Raw genomic sequence first — 24,673 nt, forward strand, 5'->3', positions numbered from 1 at the left:
TAAATTAAGAATTGTGAGATGGGGACATTATCCTGAATCATCAAAGTGAACTCAGCATCACCGCAGGGGTCTTTATAAGAGGGAGGCAGGAGCATCAGTGACTGAGATGGGCAGAGAGAAGCAGCTGCTGGAAGAATGTGCTTTGAAAACAGAAAAAGAGGCCATGAGCCAAGGAATGCAGGAGGTTGCTAGGATCTGAAAAGAATAAGAAAATGGATTCTCCCTGAGGGTGACAGAAGGAACACAGCCCTACCAATAAGTTGATTGGAGCCCTGCAGACCTGTTTTGAATCTCTGATATCTGAAATGCTAAGAAAAAAAGTTCTGTGTTTTACACTACTTTATCACAATGGCAATAAGCAACAAACACACCCATTTAACAGTGAGAAAACTGAAGTCTGATGGAGTTTCATCACTCAGCCACAGTCCCGTAGTCAGCTCATAAACACACTGAAAGGAAGACCACGAACCTGTCCACATCTCTGCTCCTGCGTGCTGTGCCACACTGCTTTGGAGATACAGCAGGACAAAACAACACCACAGGGTAACAAATCCAAGTCCTTCCTCAGTCTGTGAACTAGTCAGCACCGTCACTGTTTCCTCCTGTCTCTTTATACAAAAACAAAGTGTGGGCACGAGCAAGTTACTCTCCTGTCCAAAGACAGAAGCAGACGGGAAATTCCAACCCAGGTCAGCTGGTTCTTTCTACCGCATGCTGCCAGCCCCATATACTCTGCTGCTTCTGTATTCTGCAAGGCATTTTGATAACAACCACCCTTCTGGAGAGAGGAGCATGTGTCTGTGGTAACCAGGGGACAGGGCCATCGGAGCCCGCAGAGAGGCTGTGCCTTGACCACCTAACAAGCTGATTCTCGGGCCATGCAACACATGTTGCAAAAACCCAGCTGTGACCTTGGACTTCATCAGTCACTGAAAGCTCTGTCAACACAGCCTCCAATTTGGAAACACCTGGGTATGTGGAGTGGTGTAGACCTGCACCTTGCAATCACTGTCACCCTGACTCCTGTGTGACAGGCAGTCATCTAGACACATGAGAGGGACCACATCTCTTAGTCACCACAGAATCCGCAGGGTGCAGGCATTGATTATTGGATAATTACAATCATCTCCCTGCTGTTGACCACATTTGACAAACGATCACAGAAATGTGGACGGAGCGATCGTTAGCCCAGTAAGTGGCAGGTACAAGATCAGAACCCAGGCGTTGCCACTCTTGAGTCAGGTTGCACATCCAAACTCTTCAATGAGGGAGAAACAAACACTATGAAACGGGCAGGGATATATTTCAAGATGTATTAATTTTTTAAAAGGAAATGAATTGCTCTTTTAACTCCATGAAAGCTAGCAAAACTGCTAAGAAATGGGGAAAGAGGGCATCTGCCATTTAAGATTTCTGTTTCCTAAGCTCCGGTTCGTTCTGACCTGGAGAAGATCTAATTTTATTTACACTTTCTGAATGCAGCCCAGCAGTGTAGACTGCCGGGGCTGGGCTCTGGCGGGGGATTGCAAACAGAGCTTTTGTTTTGATCGCACTGCTTCAGTTAATGCACGGTGACTCCTCCACAGGCAGTTTCACTGTCTGCTGGGGAAGAAAATGTCCCCGTGAAAATAAATTAAATGCAGCGGTTTTTACAAATACCGAGTTGGATTCCCATTCTGTCCAACAGGATGGGAATTTGACCCATTATTTCCACTCGTAAGCTGAGAATGACATCAAAAGCACTGTCGCAGACCACAAGGGAGATAATGATTTAAGGGACTTGAATCTAGACATGGCCTTTACAATGGAAATGTGTGTCTATACCTTCTACAAAGGAAAAGACCAACAGCACTTCCTTCCTTCTTTAATGGACAGGACATCTAATTCTAAGCCTTGATTCTAAACGCCCGTGGATCTCACAGCTCTATGGTTTCACTTAGCAATTCCTCCTGCACTGGGCAAAAAGGATGCATGAAAAACTCTGGGGAGAGACAGGGTCCAAAGTGGAGGTGGAAGCACAGAGGGAATACCTTACATATCAGGAAAAGAGAAGGCAGCATTCCCTGTGCAGCCTGGAAAGCAGAGTTGGGCTTGCTTTTCTCCTGAGACGCACTCCACCTCTGCAGGTGCACGCACACACATTTGCAATGCCCAATCTCTCAGGGATGCTATAAGAACAAGTCAGAGAAGAAAGATGAGGGCACCATCCAAGCTCTAAAGCCCTCAGCCGAGACACATCGTTTCCACTGTTGCTACCATTCATGTGTTCACAACATAAATGTCCACCTTTTCTGGGCTCCAACATGGTGGGATGGGACGCATCTGGACACTGGAGCCAGGCAAAATATCAGCTCCATTATTCCCTGGCTATGTCACTTCCTGAACAAGGCACATACTGATCTGACCCTGAGTTTCTTCTTCTGTAGAATGGGTATATGCCTCCCTCCTTACCACAGGAAAGATGTCCTCGATAAGCACTGGTCTGCTCCAACTAAGTCCAATTTAAACTAAGTCCAATTCTCTGCACATAGAATGAACTTTACTATCACTTGGCTATGTAGAATTCACAATGAAAATAATGGCAATTTCATTCAGATATAATTCACATAGAAAGTCTCCTTTCTTAAGTTATACAGTATTTCTTAATATGCTTGCAAAGTTCTGCATTGATCAGTCGCATAACTGCCATTAGCAACTGCTGTTTTATGACATATTTTACTAATCAACATACTGCTGTTCTTCAAGTTGTGATAAATCTTCTCTAAGTCCACACTGAATTACTCCTCAATGCACAGTCAGCAACAAAGCACTTGCCTATCCCTCTGGAGCTCCAGGATTGACAGCTGAAACCTTACCAAATAGATGGAATGTTCTTGGAGGGTAATAATCATGTTTCCTGTCTTTCTTCCCCCAGCAACTCAGAACACACACAGTAGGAATTCAGGAAAGGCATAGGAAGTAGCTGATTGGACATCACCACATCTTCCAAAGACCAGCACGTTTGTCACCTGTCTGCTTCTCTAAATGCCAATGCCTCCACAAGCTGTCATGTTCCATGATTATTCTCCCCAAAGCATGTGCTGTTAATTTTTCATCTTAATGAACTGTCCAGTTAAGTTTAGCAATGGGAATAGTGATAGAAGCACAATAAAAATGGCTCATGCCTTGCTATTGTCAGAAACCTTCTCTCTACAACACCAGCACATAATTGAAATAAAATATCTCAATGGCTGCAAACACCATTTGTCAAGAATAAACTGGAGTAAGTGCCATTTCAAAAATTCATACCAACAGGCTTTATAAACTTAGATTATTGGAATGTTCTTCCAACTGATACCTACTCAAGCATTTAAGTGCATGGCTATTATTCTCTGTGTTTGCTTGAGTGGAATCGCTTTGGGTACCAAGCTCCATGTCAGCCCCAATTTTCCAGAGTATTACAGATGCATGGGCTCCCCTGCTGGGAGATGGGTCAGGCAAGTCGGAGCAGGCCCGAAAGGCCCATGTTAATGCACAGTTGAACACACAGAGAAACCATTATGCAGCTGTTGACTTCCCAAGAGCGGAGTGCTCCAGGAAATGATGCCACTCAAATCTGAGTGATGGTCCAGGAGGCACCATCACTCAGGAATAGATGCAGAAGCTCCTGCTCATCCCAGCCATGTGAGGCCGCCCAGGCTCCAGTCCCCCGAGCCAAGATGTTTTCTAAGGCAAGCACCCCAACCATCATATTCTTGTCGACCCATCAGGGAAACATTTAACGCTTATGTCTTGGTTTAGTTATTCATTTGAAAAATATTGTTGTTGCTCCTACTAGTGTGAACAGCACTGCTTTTGACACTCAAGACATAGGAGACAGCAATACAGGGCAAGTCTCTGAACCTCCAGGGGCTCAGAATCTCATGGAAGAAACATAGACAATTTAAAAGTCAACTGTGAGAGGTTCAGCCTTTTGGTGCAGTGGGTTAAGCTGCCACTTACCATGTGGGCATCCCATACTGGAGTGCTGGTTCAAGTCCTGGCTGCTCTGCTTCTGATCCAGCTTCCTGTTAATGTGCTTGAGAGGCAAGGGAAGACGGCCCAAGTGCTTGGGCCCCTGCCACCCATGTGGGACACCAGGATAGAGTCCCTGTTTCCTGGCTTCAGCCTGACTCAGTCCTGACTGTTGTGGCCATCTGGGGAGTGAACCAGCACATGGACGATCTCTCTCTCTCTCTCTCTCTCTCTCTCTGTGTGTGTGTGTGTGTGTGTGTGTCTCCCTCTCTGTTTCTATAATTCTGCCTTTCAAATAAATAAATAAAATTTTAAAAGTTAACTATGAAATAAAAATAGACTATTTGGAAGTCATGAGAACTTCCACGAACCATTAGACAGAAAAAGATGAAATGCAGACTGACTGCAGGGTGGGAGGCAGGTGTGGCTCTGAGGTTGGGAAAGACCTCTGAAAGGGGGACACTGAGGAGAGGATGAGAAGGAGACTCCGAGGACAGAGAATGCCAAGTTCCAGAGGCTGGGAGCACCTGGGTCTACTCAGGAGGCAGCCAGCCCTCAGCACAGCGGAGTGGATGGGAGAGGGAAGAGCTAGGGAGTGACAGCAGCAAGGGAGCGCTGATGGCAGAGTTAGACTCTGGGGTGTCATTCGAGAGGTTTAAATAAGGACTGTGGGCAATGCAAGGAAACCCCGCCCCTCACCCCTCCATCCTACTGAAAATTAAATCCAGACCTCTGTCCCTTCCATCTTATCTTTTCCTGTCAACTTCTGATGCTAACAGGAATTCCCACTGGCTTCCTATGGACCTGAGGCCAACCTCTCAAAACCCATTCTGGGCAGCCATCCCAGCCCCTGCTCTCCTGTTCCAGCTCGAGCCCCTTCCGACCCAGACTTCACACTGGGCCTAGGAGGAAGGAAACGAGGAGTCCCTGGACAGGTGAGGGGACAGCCACTCAATGACGCAGCTGCCAATCCCCAGAAGCCGCCTTTCCTATGGAAAGCAATCATCAGAACTCAGATAACGGGGAGTTCTCTTGTCCCTCTGTCCATTTCAGTGCTGGGGTAACTAGAATGCTCTTGGAGACACAGAACCTGCACAGAGAAATGGGAGTATCATCTGCCTTCAGAGGAGAAGTAATGGAAAGTGCGTGTAACCAAACGTCCTTTTCTGTCTGGCTCGTGGCAGCACCCTGGTACCTAGCACAGTGCTAAGCATCCAGTGAATAGGCATTCAATGAACACAATGAAGATATAAGTGGATCTGGTCTATTCATGCACAGACAGAAGAAGGCTTGTTGCAGAGGACTCAATAGAGTTCGTCGCAGGTTGGATGCTCCGGGAGACTTACTGTGAGCCCAAGTTTCATGTGGGGATGCTCGTTAGAGGGTGCGGTACTCTCGGGAACAACATCTGGGGAAGGATAGCAGGGTCAGATACAAAGAGAAGGCGAGGTGTGACGCAGCCCAACAATGACCACCCTGCAAGGCCGTCTGGGGCAAAGCTGATAATTAAAACTGATTCCTGGTAGAGCCGAGAGAGCCACACCACCACGGACCAGTTCTCCCACGTGGGATGCCCTGGGAAAGGACATGACTCGAGCTGAATTGGAAGTTGCAAGTGAAGCAAACCTTGACGGGGCTGAGTGGGGCGTCGTCTGCCAACGGCACCCCCAGTGCCTGGAATCGCCAGTGCTTCCGTGAGGTGGAAACCGGGTGGTACAGCACAGTGCTCAGCTTGGGATCCACTGTTTCCAACAGGTCTTGATACTTCCAAAAATGTTGTAGAAAAATGGAGCAATATCTTGCTTAATTTGAGTAGAGTGCTCTGTGCTTTGAAAGAAAATTGACACTGGTCTCTCAGGAGGAAAAAAAAATAGACTCGAATCCTGACTCTGCCAAGTACTATGCACATAGAGGACAATGGTTATTTCTCAAACCCCATAACCTGTCTAAGCCTCAGTTTATTCTCAGTGGAATAGGCTGAGTAACACTCACTTCAAGGAAACATAATCGACAAGGCACAGGGGAGCTCCGTGCAAACTTTAAAGGGTGTTGCAGATAGTAGGGGGTGAGGATGCTGTCCTTTTTGGAAAAGTAGCCTTGGCCTAACGGAGTCTGTGTCAAGCTCTAAGCAGCACAAGGCTCCCGCAGTTGAAGATCATGTCTCATTCCTGTGAAAACCGGTTCACAAAGCACACATAGGTGCCCTACACACTGCACTAGAAGATGTGGTATTGAGCATGATGCTGTCTTCCAAAACCTAACTTGCAGAGTTGAAAATGAATACATGGCAATGCATTGACAGAGGGACATCAGTGCCAACTTCTCCATGAGGCTCAGCAGGTAACACTGCCTGGGGCCCACAGCACCTCCAGAGGGTTCACAGGGATGTTTTAATCTCATTTAAACTCAGAAGGAAAAATGAGCTTTTAGAACAGATTACATTCATGTTCACACCAAAATAGTTGTAAAGTATCATTTTTTCCATTTTTCTTGTATGGAAAAAGAGGCTCATGAGGGTAAAACTCCCCAGTGCCTGTGGAAGTGATAGTAGGACCCTGAGGAACCAAAGCCTTCCATCAACAGGGCAGAGAAGTGACAAATTATTTCATGGGGTCTGAAAACCCCACCCAGGGGAGAGACTTCTGCTCTGCTACCAAGACAAATGGGGACACAGAAGAAAAACCCGTGAGAGATAAGTAAGATGTGAAGTTCTGCAGTGTGTCCAGGCATCATCAACGTATGATACGGATTCGGATGGAGAGTTGAATAGGAAGATGGCGGGGGGGGGGGGGTGCTTCTGGAAACGAGAGTGGGAGCTGGGTTATGTCAGCTTTACGAGCCAGGAAAAGGACTTTCCTATTTATCCTGTGAGGGACTGCAAGCTCCCGAAGCTGGGTTTGAAGCTAAAGCAACTTGATACAATTTGGATTGAGAAAAATCATGCTGTGGCTCAGTGGAGGACTGGGGAACAGAGCACTGAGATGGACATTCTCATGACCCTGACCTCCAGTCCCCCTGGCAAGTACCGTGTGAGCACAGGCTGCTGGTTCTGTGTGTGTGTGTGTGTGTGTGGCGGAGGCGGGGGGGGGGGGTGGTGCAGGAGTGCAGCAGATGTGTAGGGTCCAGCTTAAAATCCTGCAAGAGAGAAACTACATGAGCAAAAAATGGTGTGACTTCCTTTGGCTGAAGAATAATGTAAATTTTCTTGGAGTAATGAATAAATTTCTCTGGGTCCATTTTTTAAGTGGAAATTCTGAAGGAGTTGAGAGTAAAGAGATCCAAAATAGTGTCTGTTATGGACACATGGGGAAATCATTTAGAAATTTCCATCGAAAGAATTCATTTAGAGAGATATCATATAATTGGAACTTCTAAAAATTCCTTTTCTTAAAAAAACGGTGGTGGGGCCAGCACTGTGGCGCAGCGAGTTAACACCCTGGTTGAAGCGCCGGCATCCCATATGGGCGCCAGTTCAAGTCCCGGCTGTTCCACTTCCCATCCAGCTCTCTGCTATGGCCTGAGATAGCAGTAGAAGATGGCCCAAGTCCTTGGGCCCCTGAACCAGCATGGGCGACCTGGAGGAGGCTCTCAGCTCCTGGCTTCGGATCGGCACAGTTCCAGCCGTTGAGGACAATTGGGGAGTGAACCATCAGAGGAAAGACCTCTCTCTCTCTCTCTCTCTCTCTCTCTCTGCCTCTCCTCTCTCTGTGTAACTCTGACTTTCAAGTAAAATAAATAAATCTTAAAAAAAAAATGGTGGTTGGCATTTGGTCTAGTGATTAAAACACTGAATAGGATGCCCAAGTCCCATGTCAGGGTGCCTGGGTTTGATGCCTACCTCTGGCTCCCTGCCCATGCAAAACTCTGAAAGGCAGTGGTGATGGTTCAAGAACTTGGGTTCCTGCCACCCACATGGGAGACCTGGCTTGACTTCCCAACTCCTGGCTTTGGCATGGGCCAGCCTCAGCTGTGGAGTGAACTGGGGAATGGGAGCTCACTCTCTCTCTCTCTCTCTCTCTCTCTCTCTCTCTGTGCCTTTCAAATAAATATTTTTTAACATATAAAAGCTGTTGCTATGGTAGCCCAACAGCATTTGGAATAGCACTTAGATTCTAAAATTCAGAGCCCTTGAAAAGATAAACTCGATGTCCCCTCCTCAATTTTTCTAAGGCTTCCAAATGGAGCCATCAGCCAGGTGTCGGCTGTGACCTTTGAGATCTTCAGCAGATGCAGCACGTGGGTGGTGGATTTTAGAAGGCTTGTTAAGTTTTCTTCCCTGCTCTCTCTCATTGTCTTGAGCTCTGAGTGCCCCACGGGCACAGGGTAATGTGGGTTACCAGCCTCCAGAGGAAACAGTGATTCTGTGGCCCAGGGATCACAGGGGACCTAAGAAAACAAACCTGCAATAGCTTGGTTTTCTCCTGAAACACTCCAGGGACAACTGAACCTTCCAGGTGGACCCAACTCAAGGAAACCGATAAACTCAGAGAGACGTCAGGGAATACCCAGACACACAAATGTGTTTCTTGAGAATAGGAAACTGCAATGGCCTATTCTTGGGTGCACGTGTAGATTTAGAACAGCAGCCAGTAAACATGTGTTTAAAGTATATGAATGGACTAATTAATGAATAGCCAGGAAACGATTTCTTAGAGAGTCTACCCCACCATTCTCATGTTAATTGCTTTCTTCAATTAAGATTGTGATTGTCTAGTTGTCAACCCATAGATCCTGAGAACTCGGTCTGCAAAAAGCATGCCCATATCTTGGCATGGAGCACAGAAAAGTGCCATGAATTCCTTCAGGAATTATTTGATGAGTCAATGAATGAATAATTGAAAACAATCCTCTTAGGCCCAGGGCACATGGCTGCAATACCATAACATACTGTCTGATTGAGTTAAACCCTGCCTGTCACAGTATTCAAAGTCCCTCGCACCTCCAGTCCGAACTATCTCTCACCATGCAATGCACAGAGGATGTGCACAGATAACTTGAGCAGCGCTCAGAAGCTTTGATCTTTAAGGGGAGGCAATCCTACACCAGGCTTTGAGATGGCGTGTTGTCTTTTAACAAGCAGAACAGAGATAATGCTCTCTAAGTGGCCAGTTGTAGGAAATGAAGTGATTACATTTCAACTGCACTGTTTGTAACCGTCCTGGAACACTGGACACAGAAGCCAGGTGCAGAGAGGACGCTCACATGTCTGTGACATTTGCTCTTGCTAAGTGCTTGAGGAAACAGCAAAACTGATTCCCCAAAATCAAATGGCCTAAAGAGATGGCCTTCCATCTCTACTCTGGAGGTAGATTTGCTGCTCCTGGCAATGCCGTGCAAGTAATATGGAGGGGAACATATTCTCAGCTTCAAATGTCTCTGGATTATCTTGCTGTTTGTGTTGGGAAGAGGAAGCTTGCCCATGTCTGTGGGTAACTGATGTCCAGTGTACCTTGGCTTTGGATTACATTCATAAAAAGTATTGCATGGAACATGGAAAAACGATTTAAAGAATCAGTGACTACAAATGAAGGATTCCTAAGAATTAACTGTACAGTTTTTGCAACTTTTATGTAGGGTTGGAGTATTTTAAAATTTTCTTAAAAATGTTTTTGACCCAATGAGTGTAAGCAAACCAAACATGGAGAAAAAATTAGAAACAGTTTATTTTTGAAAGCAAAGAGCACAGAACGGTATTTATAGTTGGTTTCCATCCATGTGCATATCCAAATGCGGAGGAAGTAACTCCGTGGATGTGTTTGTAACTCACCCACTGAAAGGTTGCACAGAAATCCAAAAATAGTGATTGATTCCAGGAAAAGAAATTGAGGGATTACAAACTGAAGGAGATTCAATTCTCTATAGAGTTCCTTTTCACATTTTGGATTTTAAACCATCTTTATATAATTAGCCACCTTGTCTATTTAAATAGAAATGAAAATCATCAAATTTTTCATGGGGTACTCCACTAGCCGTGACAACTCCTGTAGTGGTTGTTTTGTTTGCTTCCTGATCTGTTCCTGGGAGTCTATGCCCACAGTCTCACTTGACTCTGTCTAGCACAGGCAGCCCCCCTGCACCCCTACAGATCTGCAAAATTGTCTGGAAGTACCTCCACACCAGGGTTATTTGTCTGCCAGCCTAGGTACATTACAATAAGGGGAGATTTTAGAAGGCATAACCTTAGTTTCATTGTTGTACTGACTCATCTGCATTTGGTTTCTCATTATATTCCTGGTCCAAGGCATAAAATAGGAATGGTTCTCAAGAAATGGTTGATGCAGTAGACTGGATAAAGAAATTATGGGATATGTACTCTATAGAATACTATACAGCAGTAAAAAACAATGAAATCCAGTCATTTGCAACAAAATGGAGGAATCTGGAAAACATTATGCTGAGTGAAATAAGCTAGTCCCAAAGGAACAAATATCATATGTTCTCCCTGATAGGTGACAACTAACCGAGCACCAAAAAGGAAACTGTTAAAGTGAAATGAACACCATGAGAAATGGTGACTTGATCAGCCCTTGCCCTGACTGTTGATGAACAATTTAATACGTTATCCCTCTTAGTATTTTTTGTTTGTTTGTTCTATTTAATACTATTGGTTGAATTCTGTAATTAATACACAGTTATTCTTAAGTGTTGAAACTTAACTGAAAAGTGATCACTGTTAAATATAAGAGTGGGAATAAGAGAAGGAGGGGATGTACAGTTTGGGACACGCTCAAGCTGACTTGCCCCAAACAGTAGTTAGAAACATACCAGGGGATTACAATTCAATCCCATCAAGGTGGCATGTACCAATGCCATCTCACTAGTCCAAGTGATCAATTTCAGTTCACAATTGATCATAATGATAGGACTAAGAGTCAAAGGGATCACATAAACAAGACTAGTCTCTGCAAATACTAGCTGATAGAATAAAAAAAGGGAGAGAACGATCCAACGTGGGAAGCGAGATACACAGCAGACTCATAGAATGGTGGATGTCCTAAACAGCACTCAGGCCTCAGAATCAGCCCTTAAGGCATGCGGATCTGGCTGAAAAGCCCATGAGAGTATTTCAGGCATGGAAAGCCAAGACACTCTGGCAAAAATAAATAAATAAATAAATAACCTAAATGAAAGATCTCCGCGAGTGAGATCCCAGTGGAAAGAACAGGTCATCAAAGAAGGAGGTACCTTTCTTTGAAGGGAGGAGAGAACTTCCACTTTGACTACGACCTTGTCTAAATATGATCAGAGTCTCGGTGAACTCAAAAGGCTTCCATAGCTTTGGCAACTCATGACAAGAGCCTAGGGTGATCGCTGATGCCATAAACAAGAGTGTCAATTTGTTAAATCAACAACAGGAGTCACTGTGCACTTACTCCTCATGTAGGATCTCTGTTCTTAATGTGCTGTACATTGTGATTTAATGCTATAACTAGTAGTCAAACAGTATTTTTCACTTTGTGTTTCTATGTGGGTGCAAACTGTTGAAATCTTTACTTAATATATGCTAAACTGATCTTCTGTATACAACGAGAATTGAAAATGAATCTTGCTGTGAATGGAAGGGAAGAGGGAGCAGGAAAGGGGAGGGTTGCAGGTGGGAGGGAAGTTATGGGGGGGAAGCCATTGTAATCCATAAGCTGTACTTTGGAAATTTATATTCATTAAATTAAAGTTAAAAAAAAGTCAAAATCGGAACACTGTCAATGTATTGCACAAGTTTTGATTAGTTCAAGAAATAAAATGTTTCCTTCAATATGTGCTTTTATATGAAAAAAAAAAAAGAAATGGTTGATGAATGAAAACATCTAGAGCTCTGATTTCCTCTACCTATATTTGCTTCTCATTAAGCGTCTATTTGGCTTCCTACTGCTGAGTTAGCCACAACCAGGTAGATCTCCTTGAAAGTCCAAGTAGAGATTTAGAAGCCAGCCACATCAAGATAATTTTAATAATTATTAGCCTCCAACTTTGATAAAACTAGAAGTTAGAGAAAGTAGAAGACACACACTGATCAATAGGAGGCACTACAGTGCTGTGCTTCAGCATGGGGACCCTGTGTCTACCCACCATTGGCAATGTCTTATTTTCTATGAATCTCAGTGCCCTCATCTATAAATGAACCATGGAAACTGCGTTAGACTTAGAATGTCAGTAATATCAAAGACAATGATGAATGCAGAGCACACAGCATAGTGCCTACAAGTGGACATGCTCAGTAAACGTCAGCTGTCACCGTTAGTGTTGGGAGGAGCCTCTGTCCTTTGCTTATCGTTAGCTACATAAAGCAACCTCAAGTTTGGTTCAGGTTTTTCCTTTAATGTTGATTTCAGTCAGGGGTATTGTGTTCATGTGCCTAGCCCACAGAGTTTCAGGTAATCATTAGTTGATCGTGGTAGTGACAGTCACATTGCAAACGCTTATTTTTGCTGTTTTATTTATTTGGACGATAGAGAGACGGGTGGAGATCTCCCATGCACTGGTTCATTCTCCAAATGTGTACAATAGCCTGGGCTGGGCCAGGATGAAATCAGGAGCTGGGAATTCAATACAGGTCTCCCATGTGAGTGGCAAGGACCCAAGCTGCCTACCTGAGTGCAGTCTAGCAGGAAATTACCATTGTAAGTGAATCCAGGATCTAAACTCACACACTCCAGGAGGAGATGCAGTACATGCCAAATCCCTACCCAGAGTGACAGTCATATTTTATACACCGAAGAGCTGCAATGTGCGATCAACAAGTGAACTTGAGTGTCTGTTTATGATTCCGGTGACACTGACTACAGATATCTGGCCTCCTTCTCCATAGTAGCCTACATCCCAAAATAGGAAATGTGCATTAACAGACAGACCCAGCAGGCACAGAGGGCTAGAAAGCCGGCTGCCAACATTTTGAGCTGTCAGGGACAATGCAGAGCCGGGTGGAAATGCCAGCACAGGTGAGCTGCCTTCCCAGCAGCTTCCTAGATTGACTTCTATGCAAATGAAAGATAATTGGGTGACCTGTGACCAGCAGCCCCCGCTGATTGCTACTCAGCAGGGTGCCAGTGTGTGTACACTTCTCTTGATCAAAGGACATGTCCCCTTCACTTCTGCAAGACATTTACTTCCAGGCCCTAGTGCCCTATTAAAAGCCCAACAAGGCTGCAAGACTGAGAAGCCCCATCCTCTGTTTTCACAAGTAATTCCTTCCCTGCTCTGAGAAGTGTGCTGAGGCAGGCCAGATGTGCCAGGAAGGGACACTCAAGCTCGATTCCCCTGGAAGTTAGAAAGAGCGCTAATGCTGGGAGCCCAAGGCACTTCTTCACCATGGCATCACTTGTTCAAAGCGCTCTCTCTCTCCCTCTCTCTCTCTTCCCCACCCACCCATTTATCACTACCTCTATACCCATCTCCCCCACTCCCAACTCAGACTTTGACTGCTGTATACAGAGATACGTGGCTGTAAGTTCTTAAGGAAGGGAGAGCGCTCTTGCACTTCCATCTGTAATTGCAGCACGTCCTAGGTAGTTACCCAAGAAACACTGATCCTGAATGGATTTGGCGTCAAAAACACGAAGTTGTTGGTTACTTTTGTCTTTCCAAAACCTGAAATTATGATAACCAGCAAGTCCTTTCCTTCCCCAAGACACGAAATTCCTCTCCATAAAACAAAGAGCTTAGCCAGCAGATCTAAGGATTGTTCTACTGGCAACACTTTTAAGGGTACCACAAGCACTTGTATATTCTCCCTCCCTATTTTGGAATAAAACCTATGCAAAACTCTTCAAAACAGGCTGTTCTTCACTTCTAGGTGAAAGAAAAAGGAACCTAGCAGATTTCCTAGAAGTGAAATTAAATTCAAGTACTTTCTGTTTAACTTTTGACTCGGTTTCATTGGTACCTTATTCTAATTGTCCCTATTATCTAGAAAAATAGGAAATGCCACTTGCACATCCTATTGAAGAATTCAAAGAGCTGATGAAGTGAAGAGGCCATTTGGCTTGGCAGAAATGAGGTGATCATCATTCACAGCCATATCCACGGAGAGATGTGTTTCATCTGCTGAACCAGGCTTCATTCAGCACAAATGAGGGAAAATCTGTGAATGTAAGAGGAGTCAGTCCCATGATTTTCAAAACATACTGGTGCATTTGCAGAGGAGTGGCGTTTCGCTTCCTCTGTGAGTGTTTTCCTTTTGTTTATCCCCATGATAAATAACAACAGGAGCACAGGAGAAAGAGCTGGGGGCTCTGCAAGCTGAAATTTTCTCCCCAAAAAGATACACATTCAAATACGAGTGTAAGTTACAAACAATTTATGGATTTCAGTTGCAGGGGTACCTTGCCTATCTGTTTAACATGAGTTTAGCTGCAGAAAAAGCCTCTGGCTTGATGTAGAGGAAATGTCTTTTGTAAAAGACATGATGTAAAAGATTTATTCACAGAAAGGCAGAAGAGGAGAGTGGTGAAAAATAAAAAAAAAAAAAAACACAAAAAACAAACAAACAAAAAAAAAACAAGCTCTGGCTAAAGTAAGACTTCCCATGGTCACACATTCAGGGATAAATATTAAAGCATATGACCTTGGGCAAGTTACTTACTTTCTCCAAGAGTTTTCTCATTTTTAAAATGTTGGACATTTATCATTATTTACCAAAGACCTTTTACATGAGTCAAGGAAAGTTGTATCTTTAAAGACACTATGAGCTTGATCCATGGTAAGAAGGCAATATCTGTTACCTGTCATTATTATCACTGTGGTTACCCACTATACTTCTTCCTAGTCTTCTATTAAAAATACACTGATAGTCTCTACTGCTTGCAAGTTCTGCCCTCAAGAATCTTAAAGTCCATCTGGGAAGAAAGACAACTCAGTAGATAATGATGACCCAGTGTGGAATCGAAGTAAACAGTACTACCATTTACTGCCAAAGTATTGTGTAGGAGGCATCCACAGCTTAGCTGCTTAGTCTTAGGAGATGAAAGAAAAAAAGAAAAGAAAGAAAAAAGAGAAATAGAAAGAAAGAGGAAGGAAGGAAGGAAGGAAGGAAGGAAGGAAGGAAGGAAGGAAGGAAAGAAAACCCATATAGTGAGACCCAAGCTAATATATAAAGTAAGACTGCTTGTGAGGAAAGAAAGATTATGCAGATTTGTGGAAATGAGGTTGTGTTCTGTGGGTAAATCTCACAGTGGATACCCGTAATGAAGGTTGGGTAGGAAGACAGAGAAGCTAAGAAATGAGTTTGGACATCAAAACAGGGCCACCATCATCAAAGGGCTCTAGAGGCTTGTAAAGGAGTTCAAATCTCTGTCAATGAAAAGGATTAAGTGGAAATGTTATATAATACACAGACTTAGGGACATGGTAGAGTAAGGGTAAAGAAGGTGAATCATGTTGGAACTGACAAGGAAAAAATAAACAAGGAGAAAAAAAAGGCCCAATAGGTGGTAATTTCAGTAATACTGATGCACAGGGTTTGGCTTGAATTTGGGTGGTGACAGCAGGAATAGAGAGATGTAAGATAATTCTAAAAGTCAGCAGAGAGTAGGACTGACAGGAATCAATTGCTGTTGGAAGTGAGGGATTGAGAGACACATAGGATCTTTCCCATGCTTCTCATCTGGGTGGTTTTAATGATGTCAAATGTGTGACACAGAACAAAGTGCACGTTTAGGTGGGAAAATAATGCTGTGAATTTTGCTTATTCTGGACATCCACATAGGGATGAGCTGTAGACACCTGGACAAGCAGATGTTAAACCCCAAATGTAGAAAGCCATGCTGGTAGAAAAAATTCTTCTATTTCCATCCAGATATCTGGATGTCCTATGAAAACAGCTCCAGTTACCACTGAGCAGGTGGAGAAGATGAAAGGATATGTAGACTCCTAGAGGCTAGGAAGTATTGGAGATCCTAGGTTCAACCAACCACCCTTGTAGCCCAGAAAAGAGCTCATTAACCTAAGGGTACACAGACAGTGCACGGCAGAATTGGGTCTGAGAGTTGAAATCAAGCCTCCTGGCTCATGGCCTCTGGCTCTGACCTATGAGGTCTTAAAGGTTCAGCCTCCAGAAATTTCTTTTCCTTTTGGAATGTAAGGTGGTTTGTTCCTATTTTAAGAATTCTTGTCAAAAGAAAGGAAAGCACAAAGAAGCAACATGGCAATTATCTCAGCCAGTCTGTCTACCAAGCCCTTGAAAATAATTGCAATCCTTTTAGTTGTTGCTTTGTCCTCTGCATTTTCTATAGTCACAGAGATTACCGTCCCTGCGCTACCACATAACAGGTGTTAAATAAAGAGAACTCAATAGCAAAAACACTGAAAAATTTCATTCTTCAGAGCCCAGGACGAAAGGCCTTCCCTGCCTTCCAAGTTCTGCTTTGCATTTCTGAAGGCTCAGTCAAGCCAAGGTTGAGGGATGGACTAGGAAGGCGCGGTTCCCACCCTGACACTCACAGTGGCATGCAAACTGGTCCGCCTTACCTTCTTCACCCATTGGATACTTGCTGCCAATTTCTATAACACACTCCACCCATCTGATTGGTCACTCAACAAATAACAGGAATGAATGTCACGGAGCCACTGAGCCAAAAACACAGTGATTTCTACAAAGAAACAAAAAAGTAAAAGCATGATTAGTATCCGAGACGTTACATCCAAAATGGGTATACACAATTGCATAATACAGAGTTTAATCTTAGAGGATAACAGTCCTGTTGGGTAAAGACAGCTACAAACAAATTGGCACAACTGATAGACAACAGGGGAAGTACTTGTCATGGATTGGGAGGTCCCTGGATGGTGTGATTAACCACAAGTGCTTGGTACTTTGATTAAAAAAAAAAAGATAAAAGCAGTTGCACACTCAAAGCACACAACGTGCTGTGTACTTCACATGCATTTTCTCCAGCACTGACAACAAACCCAAGGAGTAGATATGAAGTCTCAGAGCCAATTTCTGATAAGATGTTGAGTCCAGGGCAATGAATTCCTTGCTAAAATGAAAGAAGCACTGTTCTGGAGCTGCAAGGGCGAGGGATAACACTGGTGGCGGTGGTGACAGGAGCTCTCATCTCCACTTCAGGAGACCAGAGCACTGGGCTGACAGAGCTGCAACTCTTTTCAAGACTGAATTCTACGCACTCTGGTACACTGCACTCTGCTGTTCTGTGCGGTGATTTTGTTCTGCCTGGATTTTGGTTTGATTCATTTTCATATCTACCAGTGTCTAACACATTCCCTAGCCCAGAGCAGCTGTTCAATGTATACTTGCAGAATGAATGAATAAACAGGAATAGGGAATGCCTAAATAGCTGTCGTCTTTAGAAAGTGAGGCACTGAACCAAGGAAGGCGCTGGCTGGCAGAACTTGCCCACATGACAGCACGAAGGAGTTCCTGAACGTCCTTCATCTGGAGAGCTTCTGCTTTCTAGGACCATTCCAGCGTGTACCATGGGCTTAAGCAGCTCTTTTCTTTGACTTTTTAAAAATTCCGCTTTGTTTCTTTCCAAATTCACTTTCCCTTGTTTGTCTTGCTTCCATCTAAAAGCCCGCCACAATCAACACCATTTTTAAAACAGTAAACAAACAAAAATCTTGCTTAGTGAAGAACAGGACATGGATTTTAAATCTACTGAAGAATGTTCCTAACATTTGGTTTTGGTGACTATATTAAAAAGAAGAGGGGCCAGCGCTGTGGCGGAGTGGGTAAAGTTGCTGCCTGCAGTGCCGGCATCCCATATGGGTGCCGGTTCAAGTCCCAGCTGCTCCACTTCTGACCCAGCTCTCTGCTATGGCCTGGGAAAGTAGTGGAAGATGGCCCAAGTGCTTGGGCCCCTGTACCCACATGGGAGACCCGGAAGAAGCTCATGGGTCCTGGTTTCGGATCAGCATAGCTCCGGCCGTTGCAGCCATCTGGGGAGTGAACCAGTGGATGGAGGACCCCTCTCTCTCTCTTTCTCTGCTTCTGCCTCTCTATAATTCTGCCTTTCAAATAAATAAGTAAATTAGGAGGAGGAGGAAGAAGAGGAGGAGGAGGAACTGTCTTCATATATGCAATTCCTGAGATGCCCAGGACAGAGCAGCACAAGGAAAGCTTCTAGATGCACTTGTCATCATGGAGAAAACCACACAGAGCGTTCATATAACACATAAACCAATGAGGAAGGACCCAACCTTGCCTTAAGTTACAAGTTGCAGATGGTCTCCAAGAATGGTCCTACCAACGAACCATGCCTTCTGATATTCATGTCCTTATGCAGTTCCTTTCCCTGTGAATTTGAGCCAATCAGCAAAGAAACAAAGCAAATGCAACACTCTATGAGATATGGGGAAGGGGCCTGAATCCTGGCAGTTCTACCAGGCAGAGCATTGGTCCAAAAAGGATACTTTTTGAGTTAAGGTCTAATGGCACTTGCCTTGCTAGGCTTGGACTTGGTTGGGTCCCATTGCCCCTTTCTTCCTCCCAGTTTCTCCACCTAGGAATGGGAATGTCTATCATTTGCATGTCTATCGCTGTATTTTGTAAGTACACAACTTATCTATCTTCACAGAGTCACAAAAATAAGAGTCTTGGATCAGCATGAATCCTACTTTGAGTCATACAAATACTGATTTAGATAATTTTTAGACAAAAGTTCGAAATTTAGAGTTGATGCTGAAACAAGTTGACAATATGGGAGTTGCTGGGATTGGATGAATGGGTTTTGAACGAAGTAAAAATATGAATTTTGTGAGGCTAAGGATGGAATTTTATGAATTGAATGTTTTTGTAACACAGAATTCATATCCATAAACCCCAATGTGGTATCATTTGGAAGTAGGCGCTTTAAGAGGTAATTAGGTCTAGATGAGGTTATGATGGTGTAGCTTCCATTACAGAATTGGTATCCTTGTAAGAATCAAAAAAGAGGGACCAGTGCTGTGGCACAGAGGGTTAAAGCCCTGGCCTGAAGCACCGGCATCCATATGGGTTCCGGTCCTAGTCCCGGCTGCTCCTCTTCTGATCCAGCTCTCTGCGACGGCCTGGGAAAGCAGTAGAAGATGGCCCAAGTGCTTGGGCCCCTGTACCCACATGGGAGACCCAGAAGAAGCTCCTGGCTCCTGGCTTCAGATCAGTGCAGCTCCGGCCGTTGCGGCCATCTGGGGAGTGACCTAGCAGATGGAAGACCTCTCTCTCTCTCTACCCTCTCTGTAACTCTTTCAAATAAAAAAAAAAAAAACTTTAAAAGAAAAGAATCAAAAAAGAAAGCTCTTTCTCTGAATCTGTCTCTCAGCAATCTGAGGATGCAATGAGAAGAGAGCTGTCTGAAAGCCAGCAGGAAAGCCCTCAACAGGAACCAAATGTATTGGCTCCTTGATCTTGGACTTTTTAGCCTCAAACACTGTAACAAATAAATATCTATCATTTTAGTCACCTGGTCTATGGTATTTTAATTTATTTATTTTAACGATTTATATATTTATTTGAAAGGCAGAACTACAGAAAGACTGAGGCAGAGAGAGAGAGAGAGGTCTCCCATCCAATGGTTCACTCCCCAAATGGTTTCAACGGGTGGAGCTGGGCCAATCCATAGATAGGAGACAGGAGCTTCTTCCGGGTCTCCCACTTGGGTGCAGGGGCCCAAGAACCTGAGCCATCTTCTACTGTTTTCCCAGGCCATAGGAGAGAGGTGGATCAGAAGTAGAGCAGCTGGGTCTCGAACCGGCACTCATATGGGATGCTGGCACTGCAGATGGAAGCTTTACTCGCTATGCCACAGTGCCGGCCACTCTATAGCATTTTATTACAGTTGGCTGAGCTGACCAATATAGAAATATGGTAGACTGTGTCTTGTGCTCTTTGAATGCTTGCTCTGGGAGAATAGAGCTGCTGTTTCAGAAGGCTGAACACACCTTCATGTCCTGGACAAACTTCAGCCAGCCACATGGAGAAATAGAGACGCCCTTCATCTCCATATTTACCCAGAAAGGTGAATGAAGATGCCATCTTGGACAGTCAACTCATTCAGACATTCATGTGACACAATCATCTGACTTTATGACATGAGAGACTCTAAATAAGAACCAGCTAATTTAAGTCACTCAACTCGAAAAAATTGTAAGATGAAAGAGTAGATCATTGTAAGTCACTAACTCTGGAAGTGAAGCTATGATTTAGACATGGTCTAAATGCGTTCCCTAAGACTGCATGGGTTGGGCGCTTGGTCCCATGTGTCAGCAGGGGGAGTGGGGGAGAGGTGAGGCCTAGACGGGAAGTCATCGGGTCAGGGAGGGCCCTGTCCCTGGAGGGAACTGATGCAGTTCTCTTGGAACCATGGGAAGATCTTCAAAAACAGCTGCACCAAAGAGCAATACTGATCCTTCCCTGGCCTCTGACTTCCTGCCTCACCATGTGATCTCTCCCTGTTCCATGCACTCCCCCAGAATGCTAGCCACCATAATGCAATGTAGGAAGGGGTCCACGCAAGAGCTAGCAACATACTGTTTGGATATTCAGCTTCCAAAACTGTGAACTAAATGAACATCTTTACTTATATATTGCCCAGGCTCCGATATTTGGTTACAGCAATGGAAGACTCATTAATAAAGATGGCATGTGACTAAGCAATAAATAACTGAAAAGTTATAAGCAGACACTTTCAGAGGGTTCACCAACACATTCTCTTTAAATACATATTAACACTGAGTATTAAGAACCCACCATTCAAAGGGCTAAGACTCTTGCTGAAGGTGTGCATAGGCAATGGTATTCAAGGTCGGAACAGAATCCAGCAGTCAGACTTCATAGCCTGTGTTCTGCTTTCTTTCTCGTCTCCAGCCTGTTAAAGCAGCTGGGTTTTTTGGTCAATGTGTTTTTAAAAGTTTGTTTCTTAAATCTATTTAGAAAAGAAAAGAAGAAGAAGAACCTAATTGAACTCTCTCTACTTGGCCTTTTCTTCCCTACCACATGTTTCCTATAAAATGCCTTTTACCAAAAGCCTGCACATCCAATTAAAAGGTTCAGAAGGAAAACAAAAATCAATGGTGAATTGTCTATGAATCCTGAGCACTACAAACATTTTAGAAAAACGTGGGCATGAGTTCTCTGAAAATTGATGGCTTACAGCTATACCATGTTTCTCAGAAAAGAAAAAAAAAAGCAACCATAGGAAATCAAAGCTGTTTTTTATACTTTAAACAAAGTTGATGCATTTGAAGGGGCTGTGTAGGTATCCAGTAGATGTTCTATTGCTGCAGAAGCTTTCTTGATTGGAATATTCATTTTTCCTCATCCCTCTGATAACTGAGAACTCCCCCATACCCAGAATCAAGGGTTCCTTTTGAGCCACAGAACTCGGATCCAACCTTGCTACATCTATCGCCTGCCTGCTCTCAGGACTTCTCCCATTCATGTATTTGCTAAGATCTGTGTTTCATCACACATGCCTTCTAGCTCAGAATCACTGCCCTCCAGCAGCCCCCTATCTCCCTGTGCATGGCTTTCCACTGAATAAGTGGACAAGCCACTAATTCATAAGCGCACAGATGCTCCATGCTATATATTATTTCAGGAAGATTGGGAAACCAGGAAAAGGGACACTATGAAGCCCAGGGGTAAAGTGGGTGAAGAAAATGTTTGATCATGGCAAAGTCCAAGAAAACAGTCAAGGAAGGCGGTTATTAAGAGTACATGTGAATTAGATTTAAATATATGTGAATGTGATTGAAACAGTCCCCACTCTACCAATCCCATCAATGCCCCTGCCAGGTCCTCAGACCTGTACACACTGAGTACACACTGTGTGCACTGTCCTGGTATAGGTGCAACACAGGGGTCACGAGCTAAAAGGGAAAAAGCCGCCATTGAGGGAAGCAGCATAGCCCAAGGATATAGCGACAGCTCTATTTTACAGATGGAGAAACTGAGACTGAACAGTAAGTGACCAAGTGTATATAGCAAGGAAGTAGCCTGGCTGGGCTAAATCACTCTTTTTACCAGAAATAAGAATCCACAATTTTTCCTGCTTCCAAGGGCAAATCAAGCCAACTGTCCGGCACACAAGCATAGATAATTTCCACGTTTAGCTACAGCAACAAAATGGGGAATTTCAGGTGTTTTGAAACAGAGTCAACTAAAACAAACAACTATTACATGTTTATATATCACCATTGTATAAACAGATGAAATACTAGGTTTTTGAAACTCTCATTGGAAGAAGAAGAATTGTCGCCATGCACTTCGCAGTTATCTAGAAATCCAAGCTGCATGGCTGATGCTGCTCTGTGCTTTTCTCACTCTGCAGGCAGGAAAAGGGGTGACACAGAGGCCACACGTGAGCAGTGGGTCCTGGGAGCCCTGCAGACAGGGACTTCTGTCTCTTTTGGATATCATGTGTTTTTGACATTGTTGAAGGAATGATTAGACTCAACTAATAATCATCATTGAGTGTTTTTCTTCGTGTTACTGCCAAAAGTTCCAGAACCATATGGTGAAACATATTTTGTAAGATAGGATTGTAGATGATGAATTTCTTTTGAGTTTTTAGAATTTCTCTTTTTTTAAAAAATTATTGAAAGGCACTATATATACAAAGAAATGCACATAAGTATTCAGATAAATGAGCTTTTTGTTTTCTGAGCACATTCATAACCAACACCCATAACCAACACCCTCTCCAGTTCTTTCTTTTAATGTGCAAAAGAGTATATTGCCATTTACATGGTAAGATTCAAAATTTTTTTTTTAATGGAAGAAGCAGTACTGAATGTGAGAAACCAAGACCTAATTTCTAGGCTTTGACTCTTCCCAGCTGGTATGATTTGGGTCAAAAAAGAATTTTCTGAGCCTCAGAAAATGGGGGTAATAGCAGTTGTGGGGATTTACTGTGAAGAGTTGTGAAGATAAATGCATTCCATGCCTTTAAAATAAATAATATTCAATAGCAGTGATTATGAAAAGATACACATTGTGCTCTTACAATTGGGCAAGTTTTACCTCTCATTGTGTATTTATTATTCATGAAGCCCTATGGTATATGTGTAAGCGTGTTTCGTTTTGTTTTGTTTTTTGACAGGCAGAGTGGACAGTGAGAGAGAGACAGAAAGAAAGGTCTTCCTTTTCCGTTGGTTCACCCCCCAGTGGCTGCTGCAGCCGGCGCACTGCGCTGATCCGAAGCCAGGAGCCAGGTGCCTTTCCTGGTCTCCCATGCGGGTGCAGGGCCCAAGGACCTGGGCCATCCTCCACTGCCCTCCCAGGCCACAGCAGAGAGCTGGACTGGAAGAGGAGCAACCGGAACAGAATCCGGCGCTCGAACCAGGACTAGAACCCAGTGTGCCGGCGCCGCAGGCAGAGGATTAGCCTAGTGAGTCGCGGCGCTGGCCGTGTAAGCGTTTTTATAAACCCAATATTGATATATTTTATATATTAATATTCAATCACTGTAAGTCATATTAATCTACAGGCATTTTGCATACATCCTATATTTCAGATGAGAAAACCGAGTCTCAAAAAAGTTCAGGGATCCTTCAAAGTTTACTGGTTCAGCCTGAACCTCAGTTCCCACTGGGTGGTTAAGGGCTGCCAGCTGCCCACGGCTCTGCCTGCCCTGCAAAAATCCCCAGGCTGGCTCCTCGCTGCCCTACAGGGGATGACTCCAAGTGTCTCACTGTAATTACAAGAAAACAACCATAAAGAGTTTCTGGGCTCCAAATGGATTTGACACAGTGGCCCTTTAAATCAAACTCTTAACACGATTATCTTTATTTCTCTTTAGTCGTTTTTCTAAGTAAGTCATGCCTTTGGAGGCACCTTAATACAAAGTGACAACCTTCGCCGTTTTCCAAAGCGCCGATGGACGGGCGTAGAGAGAGTCCATTGTCACCATGGTAATTACTGCACAATACCTGACGGCCAATGGACAGTCAGGAGGCTCAGGCAGCAGCTGAATCCGGCATTGTCCAGGCCCGATAAAAAGATTAGCGGGCCTGAAAAGCCGGGGAGCGGGATCTCACAGCTCTCTCGCAGGGTCCTGAAAGACCCATTGTGCTGCCACCATAAATTCTGGGTTCCCCGGGCACTTGACAACTGAAGCCAGGGACAATAGAATTCTTGTGTCCAACAAAACACTCCTTGTCCAATTCCAGTCTTATCAGCCGCATTTACAAATGTCTTTCGTTGTACCCAAATAATTCCCTATTAGAAGGGCTATTGGGAGCAGAACTAAATAAATATTCACAGCCTTTGTAATATCTTTGGGAAATGAATAAACAAACAGTCATCTAGCATATGAGCAAACCTGCTACTCTCTACATTTTTTCCTATTTCTTGCTCAAATTACATAGCTTCACTTTCCTCCTTTGCAATACTGGAAGCTCCAGGTTTATTTGCCATCTACTATGTCTATAATGTCCCTGACTTTATTGTCATGGTGCTTCTAATGTGCCTTTTTAAACAATTAATCTTCCCAACACTACTGGGAGGGTCTTGGCTTTATTCCATTCCTAGCTTCCCAAAGTGGAGGGTATGAGGTCTCAGAGAAGTCAAAGACCATATCCATGATAAACAAGCTACTTAGTAGGAACCGGAATTCCAAACTAGATTTCCCTGGCTCCAAAAGCTCTGCCCTTCCCACTTGGCCATAATAATTTCTCCACCGCATGAATGGGGCTGGAGTAGCGGTAAGCAGTTCCACTGTGAAAGCTGCACATCCGAAATGAGCTG

The 24,673-nt window shown here is 44.0% G+C and overlaps 1 protein-coding gene across 3 annotated transcripts in view; it reads right to left on the minus strand.

Moving 5' to 3' along the window:
• CDH11 (cadherin 11) overlaps nt 1-24,673 on the minus strand; it is a 164,332-nt gene that overhangs the window by 81,026 nt on the left and 58,633 nt on the right. For 2 of the 3 annotated variants that reach the window (XM_051846856.2, XM_070063307.1), the window contains exon 2: nt 16,456-16,577. The exons of the other annotated variant lie outside the window; for it this stretch is intronic. The gene's annotated coding sequence lies outside the window, so the exon portion shown is untranslated. The remainder of the gene's footprint in view (nt 1-16,455; nt 16,578-24,673) is intronic. 3 annotated transcript variants of the gene reach the window in all.

The sequence above is a fragment of the Oryctolagus cuniculus genome, chromosome 18 (assembly GCF_964237555.1).
Source record: "Oryctolagus cuniculus chromosome 18, mOryCun1.1, whole genome shotgun sequence".
Taxonomy (NCBI): Eukaryota; Metazoa; Chordata; class Mammalia; order Lagomorpha; family Leporidae; genus Oryctolagus; species Oryctolagus cuniculus.